We start from the raw sequence: 15,810 nt of genomic DNA, 5'->3' as shown, positions 1-15,810 counted from the left end.
CATCATACCAGATGCATCCTCAATAGTTCTCTCTTTTCCTTTGCTATCCAAGATATCATATCCCCCCTCACTGACATACCGGTGTCTGTGGACAGTGAGCCAGAGCTCCTCAATCTACCTGTCTAAGGAGATACTGTTTGACCACTAGGACCTATCATAGCAGTACTCTACTACGAATCAGCTGTAGATACATTAGTAGAAGGCGTATCCGATGGCATTGTAGCCAGTGATACATACCAAGAAGCCATCTCATCAAAGATAACATCCCTGCTCACCAAAGTCTCCCTAGTAGAGGGATCATAGCATTTGTATGCCTTCTTCTCCTGCGAATATCCAATGAAAACACACTTATATGCTTTTGGATCCAGCTTCTTCCTTTTCTCATCTAGGATGTGCACATAAGCAAGACAGCCAAAAACTTTCATGTGACTTACATATCTCTTATAGCCATACAGCTTCTCAAACGGTGTCATCTTATGAATACCTGCAGTGGGAGTCCAATTCAAGATATACATGGCTGTCATAACAGTCTCAGCCCAATAATGGAGCCGCATCTTCTTCTCGTTCATCATGGCACAAGAAACTTCCATCAATACCCTATTATTCCGCTTAGCCACTCCATTCTACTGTGGAGTATAACTGTAGGTAAGCTGCCTATGTATGGCATTTTTAGCCAGAAAATGGTCAAACTCTTTTGACACATACTCCCCACCGCTGTCTGATCTCAAGCAAGAGATATAGCAGTCAAATTCCTTTTCAACCTGTTTTTTAAACTGTTGAAAAATAACAAACACCTTATCCTTTGTCTGTAAAATATACACCCAAGAATAGTGACTGTAATCATCAATGAATATCACATAGTACTTCAAGCCTCCCATAGATGTATTATGGGCTAGCCCCCAGACATCAGAGTGCACTAACTGCAACGAACGTGTACTCTACCTTGCATGCCTAACAAATGGCAACCTCAACTACTTACCAAACTAGCAAGCATCGCATACATGACCAATGTCTGTGTATTGGAACTTGGGTAAACCTGTAACAAGTTGTTTTTTCTGCATAATTTGTAGCCCTGCAAATTCACATGTCCCACTCTCTTATGCCGAATTTCCAAATATCTAACAGTGCCAGAATCATGGGCAAACATAGTTGAATTCAGCTCTGGCAAAGTGGCATCAAGAGTAAAAATTATGTCATTCCTGTGACCGTGAGCAATCAACTTGCATCCATTTCCAAACTCTTCAATAAAGCATCCATGCTTATTGAACCTAACCTGCAAGTTATGCTCTGTCATCTGACCTACAGACAGTAAGTTTTCGTTATTGATGGAACATGCAATATATCATGCAATTTTTTCTTTTTGCCATCATGAACCACAAGAGGCACTTTGCCTTTATGCTCAATGCTATGCTACGTGTCATCACTTGTGCATACATAGCCATGTCTTTCAGCTACCATGTCAGTGAACCAATCACCGTGAGGGGTCATGTGGTTCGATGGCCTTGAATCAATGTACCATACTACATCATTAGTGGATTTTTTAGTAGCCCTATCGTTCACATACTACATGGCAAACAATCTATCTCCTAAAGCATCATCTGCCTGACTGGACATAGCAAAATGTCCATGATGTTTGCCCTTCTGATTGCCCTGCTTCTTCCAGCATTCCTTGGCAATATGACCATACTTCCCGCAGTAATGACAATCCTTATCCTTATTCGGATTGTCAGATGGACGATGTTGCTACCATGAGCCTCTGCCTCTAGGGCTAGATCTCCCCCTACCTCTAAAGTTTCCACCATCTCTTGCATTCAATACCTGCGGGTTGTTATTGCCATAGGATGCATTTTGTTGGCCTCCTCTGCCAAAACCATAGCCTCTACCATGGCTGTCACAGTCACGTTGATTGGAATAAAAGACTACATCCTTGCTTTTGGAACTGCTTGACCCTATAACCAAGCTAAGTTTAATCTCCTCATGGATAAGCAATGCAACCAGTTCATTGAAATTAGGCATATCAGCCCACACAGACACAAAAGTATCAAAAGACTTATACTCAGGCCCCAAGCCATTCAAAGTCATAGCAACCATATCTTCATCTTCAACTTGTGATCCAACAGATGCCAGCTGATCTACAATAGTCTCGATCTCCGTGACATAATTTGTATAGATCTGCTCTTTCTCTCCATATTGTTAAATTTTTGCTTTAACTAGATCTTTCTAGCACTTGTGATCGTGCCATAGTACTTGACCAGGATGTCCCAAGCATCCTTAGGAGAGCTACAGTTCATTATATGCATTACCATGGCATCTAATATACATAGAGACAGCCAGTGCAACACCCTACGAGCTCTTTCTGTCCAAACTCGATGTAATTGTCTTTGATCAGTTGTAGGTCTTTTTGGGAGCTCAGGTTCGGCTTCTACTCTAGTCACAACTCCCAATATCCTTTCTTGATAAAAAAGTTCTCCATGCAAAACTTCCATATGGCATAATTATGGATGTCCAATTTCTCCCCCACAATCTGGGTAATTTTGTGTGTCCTGTAAGCATTTGCCATGTCGTATGCTCTGCCTGACTACCTATAAGCCAAAATCTTTCTGATAATTCAGTTTCAACCTGCAACATTTTATGATAGTTTTCAGCACTCTATGTGCTCAAACAATCAGTACTTCAGTCTGAAAAAACAATGGTACATACACCTCTCCTGACACTTGGCAATCACCTGGGTATTGCAGCCTACGGACTACATTCAATGCAAAACTAGCATGTATTTGGGCACCCTGTTCATGTACAGACAAGCAATCTATAGGTTGAAAAATAACAGTAAACAACAGCTCCTCTTTAATCTCAACACAAAGGATATGTGCCCCAAGAACACTTACATTAGTCTAGAGATCTATTTCTGCATATGGGATTCCAGACATGTCAATCTAACACTGAGTACATCATGTACTGCAAATACAAGTGTAGAATATTCTACTTGCAAATTTCAATCAGCTAAGACTAGCCAATCACAATGTATTTCAATCCACAAAACTCCTCATAGTGTCACATACATATGCCATCACAACTAGAGATCAATACATGATCATTTCAGCATCCAAAACAATCCTGTCTTCAAGAGCTAATGTCATACAATGCATTTACTATTTATAAACAGCCAAAGCCATGTCAATACATTTATTTCCAACTTCAACCTTCAGCAATCAATAGCTTCCAATACCCTAATTAATCTACCAGCCATTAAGCAGACATGTGCTAGGTTATACAAAATGACTGAGCCTTCTAATGTCATGTAATGATTCCAATACTTGCTGTCCACAGTAAATGACAGTTTTCAGCTTGTGAAATCTTTCCAAATCTGAGTATTTTAACAAAAAAAAAATCCAGCCGAAGGCACAAGAACAAGTGCATATGTCCTTCTTGCATGTATCTATGCTCTAACGATGCCAGAGTACATGTCAGAGAGCTTCAGTGTGTCAAGCATGACTGAGTACATGCTGTCCAATCAATATACAATAGTCTAGACCTCATTCTAACTTTGCAAAATTGTTTACACAGACCAATGATGAGCTCAACATAAAGCATTTGCTGATTAGATGCCTTCAACACATTCTAAAGGTGTATGCACAAGCAGAAGAGCACTCCAATAAGCTCTTAATCTTTGATTTGCAAGTAGGGAAGAGGGCTGCCTCGGCAGGCGCAATCACATTGTCTAGGCCAGCAACTTCTTCTTGTTGTTCTTGATGATGATGACGGTCATGAGCAGCACTATAGTGCTCAAATAGGCCTTGGAATGCCCCCCAACAAGCTTTGATCAACTGTTGCATGAATGAAAGCGACACAAGTTTGGTACATACCTTTAGAGAAGCTCAATAGCAGCCAGCTCCTTCAAGAGACATACCTTGCCTTCAAGCTTTAGGTTTTGCTCCACGAATGCCATCTACAAAGAGCTCATTCATGGCTCTCATACCATGTTCAAAGTCGGAGAAAGGTTGGAGCTAACACCGTGAAGAGCCAAGTGCTCTCTCACATATCTTCCATTATATATCACCCATAACTCAAATGATTGTTTACAACCTAAGGTCTCAAGGATCATTCACACCAAACAACTAAGTCCTAAGCACCGACTTATTTAATGTCCGCATCATGTAGTACATCTGGACAAGTCAAGTGTCGGGTACAGTCATACTAAAGACCTTAAGATGAGCTTGAAGTCTAACAGTATCAGAGCCATGGTGAGCATGGCTTAGCTCTAGAAATTACTCTCTCAACTCCTCATCACCTTTGGTCAGCTCATGAACTCATTCCTCACTCCAACTCCACTCTTTCTTTCATGGCAGCCATAGCCAGCCTACACCTACCCCACTTTTGAACCCCTGGATCTCTTCAATCAGGCCATGTCTTGATTGGATTCCTTCTGTGGACCTCTTCCCCACTTCAAGACCCTCCTTTGTGGCACCTCACAGTGTGACATTACTCAACATATGCTCCAGCATTGCATGGATTCAAAGTCGCTTTCCAGATCTGTGCCTGTGGTGGTCATATAGCCTGCGCCACGTCTCCAAGCCGTGATGTTGAAAAGTGACATGGGGATTTTGAAGACCCATACCTAAGCTCTCTCCCACTCAAAGGGTTTCCCAAATGATCACCTTTATGAGCTACGATTTTAAAAAAATCAGGCCCATGTTTGCAAACCCTAAAGGGAAACCATATCCATTTCAACATCAAGCTCATTTTTCCTACATTTCCTCTCTCCTACCACTTACACCAAGCCAAACCCGCTCTGATATAAAGTTCTTAACAAGTATTCAACCATCAAATCAGCAAGGAGGCGAAGCTATGAAGGTTTCTTGCAGATCATCAAGTCAAACTCAAGCAATAACACTAAATTTCAAACTAGTATCTCTTGATACTATACTCACTCCAACATGGGCAAAGATTCTCTGACATGTCACTTCAAAGGAGTCGAGTTTCATACCTAGCAAAAATGCATAAAGCTTATCCCGATGAAGAAGGGCATATGGGCCATCACTAATGGACAAGAGAAGAATCCCTAAGATGTTGAGATATCGAGCTCCACTCGTGATATACCAGGGTGACCGTTGTGCATTTATGTCACCGACGTGTCAGTTGCAGATGCGGTTGGTACACCGCCCATGAATAATAGCTAGATGACAGCTATCCTTATCTACTCTAGTTCGTGGCTCAGTTAGTATGCCACCTTAGTTAGTTGTCTTTGGTTTCAGACCCATATATAGGGTTCTTCTATTTCTATGTACTAGACTTCTTTTTGGCTTACACAACTAAGAAGAGGAAAACTGTTTTCAGCCTCCACCCTTGTGTGTATTCCCCCATTGTGCAAGCAAGAAAGCTTCAAGCGAGACTCCTTCCTTCTCTCCCACAATCTTGACATGGTATCAGAGCCTTGTTCGTGGTAAGGAGCTCAAGAAAGCAAGCCAAGCTCGCGGTGTTCTGGTAAGAGGAGCAGTGTTGCTTTCATTTTCTGTTTTGGGAGCAGATCTCTGCAGGTAGCACAGCCGGAAAGTGCAGGAGTGCATTGTCTCAGGTTGAGACGCCCTTCGCGGTGAAGCAAGAGGGCAGTATATGCTGCGGGCGAGGGCTTTAGCCCTCGACGACCTTGTTTTTTTGATTTGAGGCCATTTCAGGGCCTGTTTTGGAGGCAGAAGTTTTCTGCATGCACTCAGGAAAAGGCCCAGTTTTATGCTATGCAACCACTGTTCTACAGGTCGGTGAAAAGTTACTGTAGAAATTGCATTGTATGCCTGTGCGCAGAGACATTGGGAGTTACAGAATCATCCTTGTTGCCTGTTTATGCAAAATCGTCACTAAGAAGTGACTGTGTGGTCAAATACCACTTTCGCCAGTTTTGCAGATTCGCTCTTGTGAGGGTGAAGCTGTGTTTTTTGCAGTGACAGAATTTTTTGCAGTGTTCTGTAATGGCGTCTGATTCTCTTTCACAGATTGTCACTGAAAAGCTTGACAAGAACAACTTCCAAGCATGGAAGTTTAGAATGACGAATTTCCTTATGGGAAAAGGATATTGGGAATTTGTTGTAGGAAATGAAGAAGAACCAGTTCTTCCTGATGTTCCCAATCAACAGCAAATGCAGGCATTCAAAACATGGCATGAGAGAGCCAGGAAAGTTATGTATTGGCTGTCTATCAGTATTTCAGACTCTATGATTGTGCATATTCAGGATGCAAGTACGCCAAAGGAGGCATGGGATACTTTGTCAAAAATGTATAGCACAAATACGCAAGCCAAGAAAATGCAGCTCAAGCAAGAGTTGCATAATGTGCAAAGAGAAAGTATGAGCATCAACGACTACCACATGAAGGTGAAGAAGATTGCAGATGCACTTGCTTCCATTGGGTCGCCAGTGGAAGATGATGATTTAGTTTTCGTGACCTTGAATGGTCTAGGAAAGGATTATGCACAGTTTCGGACATCCATTTCAGTTCGTGAAAGATTTCCTGATTTTGAGGAGTTGATTGCTCTTCTAATTTCTGAGGAACAGAGAAATGGTGGTGCATCTTCTTCAGGAGGAACTTCAAAAGAAGCTGTCTTCTACTCAAATCCTGGAAGAGGTAGAGGCAGAGGTAGAGGAGGCCGATTTGGAGGCCGTGGCAGAAATCAAAATATGCAGCAAACTCAAGAAAACCAGTCCTATGGAGGAGGACGTGGTAACTCTAGAGGCAGGGGGAGCCAAAGAGGTCGTGGTGGATGGCAAAGAGGCCAAAATGCAAACAGTAATGTTGAATGCTACTACTGTGGTAAAATGGGTCATATGGCTAAAGACTGCTATAAAAAGCAGAATGACATCATGAATGGAAAACTGCAACAAGGGAATTATGCATCTTCTAGTAGACAGGGTGATGACAGAAATGAGCACTTGTTTATGGTGCAGCACATGAACAATTCTGTGACAAGTGCAAAAGAAAGCAATGATGTATGGTATGTTGACTCAGGTGCATCAAACCACGTGACAGGTCATGCAGAATGGATGGAGGATGCAAGGAAAATGGAAAAACCAGGATTTGTGGAGACTGGTGATGATACTGCACATACTATTGTGCAGATTGGAAAAATTCCCTTGTCTATGTAGGATGGGAAAAAGAAATACCTGTCCGATGTATTTCATGTCCCGAATATCACCAAGAATCCGGTTTCTGTTGGTCAAATGGTTGAACAGGGCTTGCAGGTCAGATTTAATCCTCATGGATGCTTTGTTGAGGATATGAAAAATAAAGGTCGCTTGATAGCAAAAGGAAAGAAGAAGGGCAGAATGTTTACGTTGGATGCAGACATGTCTGAATTGAGTGCAGCAATGTTTGCACATGGGACCGGTGTAGTTGCAGATATTGATATCTGGCATAAACGCATTGGTCATGTTAATGTACAACGACTTAAATCAATGCAGGCCCAAAATATTGTTGCAGGATTGCCAAAATTCAAGGTTGCAGAAATGCATAAGGTATGTGAAGCCTGTCAGTTTGGAAAATAGGCAAGGAAACCATTTCCTAGACATGTTCAAGAGAGTGAGAAGCCATTGGAATTAATCCACTCTGATGTGTGGACTACTAAAGCTGCATCTCTTGGAGGATGTCATTATTTTGTCACTTTTATTGATGACTATAGCAGAAAAGTTTGGGTGTATTTTATGAAAAAGAAAAGTGAAGTTTTTGGGCATTTCAAAACCCTTAAAGCTATGGCTGAAAAAGAAACAGGTCTGCAAATAAAATGCCTAAGGTCAGATGGAGGGGGAAAGTACCTCTCAAATGAGTTTGCAAAGTTCTTGCAGGAGCATGGCATAAAGCAGCAATATTCATGCAGTTATACCCCACAACAAAATGGAATTGCAGAAAGGAAAAACAGGCATATTGGAGAGGTATCTCGTGCCATGCTCAATGAAAAAGACTTGCCAGATTTTTATTGGGCTGAAGCAGTTGCTACAGCAGTCTACATAATGAACAGGACTCCCACTGCAGCAATACATGGAATGACTCCAGAGGAGAGGTATACTGGTAGGAAACCAGATATTTCTCATTTGAAAATTTTTGGTTGCATTGCCTATGTACATGTGCCAGATGAGCTGAGATCCAAGTTGGATCCAAAAGCTGAGAAGTGCATCTTTATTGGTTACTCTCTGCAGCAAAAAGGGTATAGATGCTATAACCCTTCTACTCGTAAGTTTACAGTGAGCAGAGATGTTGTTTTTGATGAGATGAGTAGCTGGTATAAACTAGTAAATGTGATTGATGATGTAGATGCACAAAATGGTAATGTTGCACAGAATTCACAGCAGCAGTCACAAAATATTAGTGGACCTGGAGCGTCCTAGCAGTGGTTCACATTCTTCGCCATGGACAGGCAGATTGAGATCAGGAGAATCTTCTCAAAGCAATGCAGATAGTGGTATGCAGGTATCAGGAAAAGGAAAAGAGAAGGTTGATCAGCCCATGTTTGATGTGAATGCAGGTCACTCTTATGTGGATGGTGAATCCAGTGGCTCAGAGCAGAGCATTGATGATGAGTTGGGTATTCCTTCTATTGTTACACCTGGAGTAAGGAAGACCAGGGATGTTTTGAGAGCACCTGGGAGTGAACCTACTTTGCGCAGGTCTACGAGAGCTAGGTATCCTGTGGATAGGCTGAAATATGATGGATTTACAGCCATTCACTATGCATATATGGTCAAAGTGATACAGGAACCAGAACCCACTTCTTTTGAGCAAGCCATGGGAAAAGAAAAATGGGAGAAAGCCATGGATGAAGAAATGGATGCCTTGGAAGCAAATGCTACATGGGAATTGGTACCTTTGCCTAAAGGTAAAAATGCAATTGGCTGTAAGTGGGTTTATAAGGTGAAGCACAATGCAGATGGTTCTGTGAACAGATACAAGGCAAGATTAGTAGTCAAGGGGTATGCACAAACATATGGCATTGACTATGAAGAAACATTCAGTCCGGTTGCAAGGATGGCAACCGTAAGAGCAGTCATTGCTATGGTTGCATCAAAGGGATGGTCTTTACATCAGATGAATGTAAAGAATGCCTTCTTGCATGGTGATTTGCAAGAAGAGGTCTATATGGACCAGCCACCAGGTTATGTGCATGCTGTTCATCCTGAGTTTGTTTGTAGGTTGAAGAAAGCCTTGTATGGCTTGAAGCAAGCACCTAGAGCATGGTCTGACAAGATAGGACAGTATCTTGTCACTATTGGCTTTCAGATTTCCAAGGCAGATTTCTCACTTTATGTGAGAAAAACAGAGAAATGTATTATGCTACTTGTGATTTATGTTGATGATTTGATTATGACAGGTGACAGTGATGAAGATATCCTTCATGTGAAAATGCTATTGAAGCAGAAGTTTGAGATGAAGGATTTGGGAGAGCTGCGTTATTTCTTGGGCATTGAGGTGATTAGATCACCAAGTGGGATACAGCTCTTGCAGAGGCAGTATGGATTGGACATGCTGTCCAAATATGGGATGACAGGCTGTAAGCCTATTTCAGTTCCTTTGGAGCAGAATGTGAAGCTAAGCGCAGATGCAGGTGAGCTTCTGGAAGACCCTACTATGTACAGACGCATAGTAGGAAGCTTGATTTATATGACTATTACCAGGCCAGATTTGAGCTATGCTGTTGGATTGGTAAGTCAGTTTATGCAGGCTCCAAGGAAACCGCATTTGGATGCAGCTAGACGCATACTCAGGTATGTGAAGTCCACATTGCAGTATGGACTATTTTATGAGACTGGGGTTCAGATACAGCTGCATGGATACACTGATGCTGATTGGGCTGGTAGTATTTCTAATAGACGATCTACCAGTGGATATGTGTTCTCTTTTGGGAGTGCTGCAGTCACTTGGAGCAGCAAGAAACAGCCTACAGTTGCCTTGTCGAGTACAGAGGCTGAGTACAGGGGTGCAGCAATGGCTGCTTGTGAGGTAGCTTGGTTGCATAAGCTACTTTATGATATGCATCAGTCTACAGATGGGCCAGTTGTCATTTATTGTGACAACATGAGTAGTATACACTTGGTAAATAACCCAGTCTATCATGCTAGAACAAAGCACATTGAGGTGCATTATCACTATGTGCGAGAGAGGGTTTTACTAGGTCTTATTGATCTAGTTTATGTCAGCACAGAGGATCAGGTAGCTGACATATTCATGAAGGCATTGGGCGCAGAGAAGCTGCGCAAGTTCAGAGACCTGCTTGGTGTGCAAGAATTGGGATTGAGCTCGAGGGGGAGTGTTGAGATATCGAGCTCCACTCGTGATACGCCAGGGTGACCGTTGAGTACTTATGTCACCGACTTGTCAGTTGCAGACGCGGTTGGTACACCGCCGATGAATAATAGCTACATGATAGCTATCCTTATCTACACAATTTTGTGGCTCAGTTAGTATGCCACCTTAGTTAGTTGAGTTTGGTTTTGAGACCTATATAGGGTTCTTCTATTTCTTTGTACTTGAGTTCTTTTTGGCTTACACAACTAAGAAGAGGAAAACTGTTTTCAGCCTCCACCCTTGTGTGTATTCCCCCATTGTGCAAGCAAGAAAGCTTCAAGCGAGACTCCTTCCTTCTCTCCCACAATCTTGACAGACTCAGGTGCATCAAACCACATGACAGTCATGTAGAATGGATGGAGGATGCAAGGAAAATGGAAAAACCAGGATTTGTGGAGACTGGTGATAATACTGCACATCCTATTGTGCAGATTGGAAAATTTCCTTTGTCTATGCAGGATGGGAAAAAGAAATACCTGTCGGATGTATTTCATGTCCCGAATATCACCAAGAATCTGGTTTCCGTTGGTCAAATGGTTGAGCAGGGCTTGTAGGTCAGATCTAATCCTCATGGATGCTTTGTTGAGGATATGAAAAATAAAGGTCGCTTGATAGCAAAAGGAAAGAAGAAGGGCAGAATGTTTACATTGGATGCCGACATGCTTGAATTGAGTGCAGCAATGTTTGCACATGGGACCGGTGTAGTTGCAGATATTGATATCTAGCATAAACGCATTGGTCATGTTAATGTACAGTGACTTAAATCAATGCAGGCCCAAAATATAGTTGCAGGATTGCCTAAATTCAAGGTTGCAGAAATGCATAAGGTATGTGAAGCCTGTCAGTTTGGAAAACAGGCAAGGAAACCATTTTCTAGACATGTTCAAGAGAGTAAGAAGCCATTGGAATTAATCCACTCTAATGTGTGGACTACTAAAGCTGCATCTCTTAGAGGCTATCATTATTTTGTCATTTTTATTGATGACTATAGCAGAAAAGTTTGGGTGTATTTTATGAAAGAGAAAATTGAAGTGTTTGGGCATTTCAAAACTCTTAAAGGTATGGTTGAAAAAGAAACAGTCCTACAAATAAAATGCCTAAGGTCAGATGGAGGGGGAGAGTACCTCTCAAATGAGTTTACAAGGTTCTTGCAGGAGCATGGCATAAAGCAACAATATTCATGCAGTCATACCCCACAACAAAATGGAGTTGCAGAAAGGAAAAACAGGCATATTGGAGAGGTATCTCGTGCCATGCTCAACGAAAAAGACTTGCCAGATTTTTACTGGGCTGAAGCAGTTGCTACAGCAGTCTACATAATGAACAGGACTCCCACTGCAACAATACATGGGATGACTCGAGAGGAGAGGTATATTGGTAGGAAACCATATATTTCTCATTTGAAGATTTTTGGTTGCATTGCCTATGTTCATGTGCCAAATGAGTTGAGATCCAAGTTGGATCCAAAAGCTGAGAAGTGCATCTTTATTTGTTATTCTCTGCAGAGCAAAAAGGGTATAGATGCTATAACCCTTCTACTCGTAAGTTTACAGTGAGCAGAGATGTTGTTTTTGATGAGATGAGTAGCTGGTATAAAACAGTAAATGTGATTGATAATGTAGATGCAAAAAATGGTAATGCTGCACAGAATTCACAGCAGCGGTCACAAGATATTAGTGGACCTGGAGCGTCCTCTAGCAGTGGTTCACATTCTTCGCCATGGACAAGCAGATTGAGATCAGGAGAATCTTCTCAAAGCAATGCAGATAGTGGTATGGATGTATCACGAAAAGGAAAAGAGAAGGTAGATCAGCCCATGTTTGATGTGAATGCAGGTCACTCTTATGTGGATGGTGAATCCAGTGGCTCAGAACAGAGCATTGATGATGAGTTGGGTATTCCTTCTATTGTTACACCTGGAGTAAGGAAGACTAGGGATGTTTTGAGAGCACTTGGGAGTGAACCTACTTTGCGCAAGTCTACCAGAGCTAGATATCCTGTGGATAGGCTGAAATATGATGGATTTACAACCATTCACTATGCATATATGGTCAAAGTGATATAGGAACCAGAACCCACTTCTTTTGAGCAAGCCATGGGAAAAGAAAAATGGGAGAAAGCCATGGATGAAGAAATGGATGCCTTGGAAGCAAATGCTACATGAAAATTGGTACCTTTGCCTAAAGGTAAGAATGCGATTGGTTGTAAGTGGATTTATAAGCTTAAGCACAATGCAGATGGTTCTGTGAACAGAAACAAGGCAAGATTAGTAGTCAAGGGGTATGCACAAACATATGGCATTGATTATGAAGAAACATTCAGTCCGGTTGCAAGGATGGCAACCGTAAGAGCAATCATTGCTATGGCTGCATCGAAGGAATGGTCTTTACATCAGATGGATGTAAAGAATGCCTTCTTGCATGGTGATTTGCAAGAAGAGGTCTATATGGAGCAGCCACCAGGTTATGTGCATGCTGTTCATCCTGAGTTTGTTTACATGTTGAAGAAAGCATTGTATGGCTTGAAGCAAGCACCTAGAGCATGGTCTGACAAGATAGGACAATATCTTGTCACTATTGGCTTTCAGATTTCCAAGGCAGACTTCTCACTTTATGTGAGAAAAACAGAAAAAGGTATTATGCTACTTGTCATTTATGTTGATGATTTGATTATGACAGGTGACAGTGATGAAGATATCCTTCATGTGAAAATGCTATTGAAGGAGAAGTTTGAGATGAAGGATTTGGGAGAGCTGCGTTATTTCTTGGGCATTGAGGTGATTAGATCACCAAGTGGGATATAGCTCTTGCAGAGGCAGTATGGATTGGACATGCTGTCCAAATATGGGATGACAGGCTGAAAGCCTATTTCAATTCCTTTGGAGCAGAATGTGAAGCTGAGCGCATATGCAGGTGAGCTTCTGGAAGACCCTACTATGTACAGACGCATAGTAGGAAGCTTGATTTATATGACTATTACCAGGCCAGATTTGAGCTATGCTATTGGACTGGTAAGTCAGTTTATGCAGGCTCCAAGGAAACCGCATTTGGATGCGGCTAGACGCATACTCAGGTATGTGAAGTCCACATTGCAGTATGGACTACTTTATGAGACTGGGGTTCAAATACAGTCGCATGGATACACTGATGCTGATTGGGCTGGTAGTATTTCTGATAGACAATCTACCAGTGGATATGTGTTCTCTTTTGGGAGTGCTGCAGTCACTTGGAGTAGCAAGAAACGGCCTACAGTTGCCTTGTCGAGCACAGAGGCTGAGTACAGGGGCGCAGCAATGGCTGCATTTGAGGTAGCTTGGTTGCATAAGCTACTTTATGATATGCATCAGCCTACAGATGGGCAGTTGTCATTTATTGTGACAACATGAGTAGTATACACTTGGCAAATAACCTAGTTTATCATGCTAGAACAAAGCACATTGAGGTGCATTATCACTATGTGCGGGAGAGGGTTTTACTAGGTCTTATTGATCTAGTTTATGTCAGCACAGAGGATCAGGTAGCTGACATATTCACGAAGGCATTGGGCGCAGAGAAGCTGCGCAAGTTCAGAGACCTGCTTGGTGTGCAAGAATTGGGATTAAGCTCAAGGGGGAGTGTTGAGATATCGAGCTCCACTCGTGATATGCCAGGGTGACCGTTGTGCATTTATGTCACCGACGTGTCAGTTGTAGATGCGGTTGGTACACCGCCCATGAATAATAGCTAGATGACAGCTATCCTTATCTACTCTAGTTCATGGCTCAGTTAGTATGCCACCTTAGTTAGTTGTCTTTGGTTTGAGACCCATATATAGGGTTCTTCTATTTCTATGTACTAGACTTCTTTTTGGCTTACACAACTAAGAAGAGGAAAACTGTTTTCAGCCTCCACCTCTGTGTGTATTCTCCCATTGTGCAAGCAAGAAAGCTTCAAGTGAGACTCCTTCCTTCTCTCCCACAATCTTGACATAAGATGCAACTCTTGCAGTTGCCTAGTAGAAAAGTGATGACAAGGCTCAAGCCATCATAAAACTTGAACTGGATGATAGCTATGTCCACCATGTAGCTACATATGACATGTTCCATGACACTTGGAAAACATTGGATACTCTGTTTGTTGCACAGTCAAAGTCTTCAAAGTATGGTTTATTAATTGAATTTTTTAGACTGGATATGAAACCTAACACATCTCTTGCAACACATTTAAATTACATGGAACGTCCCTTAACACATCTTGCAAGGATCAACATTAAAAGGGATGAAGATGTATGCATTGGTGTTTTGTTAAAAAGCTTGCCTGTAGATTATGATAATGTCTCCACTACTTTGATCGACATGCCAAATCCTAAACTTGTTGACATTCAGGCCTCTCTATTAAAAGAAGAAAAGAAAATCAGAAATAAAGAAGAGCCAAGTACTTTTAAGAATGAACAAGTATTGTATGTCAGTTACAAGTACAAATGCAAAAAGGACCAGCTAGTTTGTCACTTCTACAAAAAGACCGGACATATTGAAAAGTTTTGTCATGCCAGAAAGAGGTATCAAAAGGCCTATCTTGTAGCTGTGAAGGAAGAAGATGACCATGGACATGAAGAGGCAGAAAAAGAAGGAGGCCATCAGGAGCACAAGGACAAGCTTCACCAATCCTTCTATTCACACTACTCTAATAGACTTTTTTGAAGCCTTGTATAGCCTTTATAGCCTTGCCCTAATGTTCCTTTCATAAGCTTGTAAACTCCTCGTGTAACTTGGCAGTACAGCCTGTGTACACTTTGTGAAGCCCCAGTTACAGCCTCCTCTGGATGTCCACCATGTTTTTGCTACCCACACTTATCCTTGTTTGCGATAGCCTCTCGATGATTACCATGTCTGTGGTATGCCCACACTTTGCAAGTGGTTTCTCACTAAAGCATCTCACACACTTTGTGCTTTTCTGGTTGTGATTGAGGAGGGGTGTTGAGAATTAGGCAATCACACCCACAATAGCCTCTTTATATGAAGCAGTGGACAAGGGAAATACAAGCAATCTAGGAGAAGAAACTGAATCCCATAAGCATAGTGGTGGAAAGTGCTACCTATCAAGAAGACTATAAACCATTGTACTTGCCTATCATTTGAATGCAATGTATCACTGTACTTCGTCCTTTCACTCAGTTTCATTGTCCATACACACAAGATTGTGTTTATGAGTCCAAGCTTCCATCTTGGAACCTAATTCACTTGTGTGACAGTCGTCTCTAAGTCTATGTCATCATGAAATTAGTCTTTGTGTTTCATCCTCCATAGCCATGCTCTAGATCCATGCCTCTCAACAAGAGGGGATTTTAAGAGAAAAATCCAAGATATTTTATAAGGTGTGGGAGTGGTTTTTGACAACTTAAAGTCCAAAAATGAAACAAGACTTAGTTCAAGCTCATTTCATTAGGCATCCATGGCACAACACACAATATATTTAAAAGCTAAAAGTGAAGTAGAGCACAAGGTTCACT

At 41.8% G+C, this 15,810-nt stretch overlaps 1 pseudogene; it reads left to right on the top strand.

The window, feature by feature from the left end:
* LOC148020428 (uncharacterized) overlaps positions 1 to 15,001 on the top strand; it is a 177,275-nt pseudogene extending 162,274 nt beyond the window's left edge.
* Positions 15,002 to 15,810: the final 809 nt, after the last annotated feature.

Source organism: Lygodium microphyllum, chromosome 19 (assembly GCF_053477565.2).
Source record: "Lygodium microphyllum isolate KBCC chromosome 19, Lygodium_microphyllum_v1.1.10, whole genome shotgun sequence".
Classification (NCBI taxonomy): Eukaryota; Viridiplantae; Streptophyta; class Polypodiopsida; order Schizaeales; family Lygodiaceae; genus Lygodium; species Lygodium microphyllum.
Note: the sequence above shows the minus strand (reverse complement) of the source record. Positions and strands in the feature narration are given on the sequence as shown.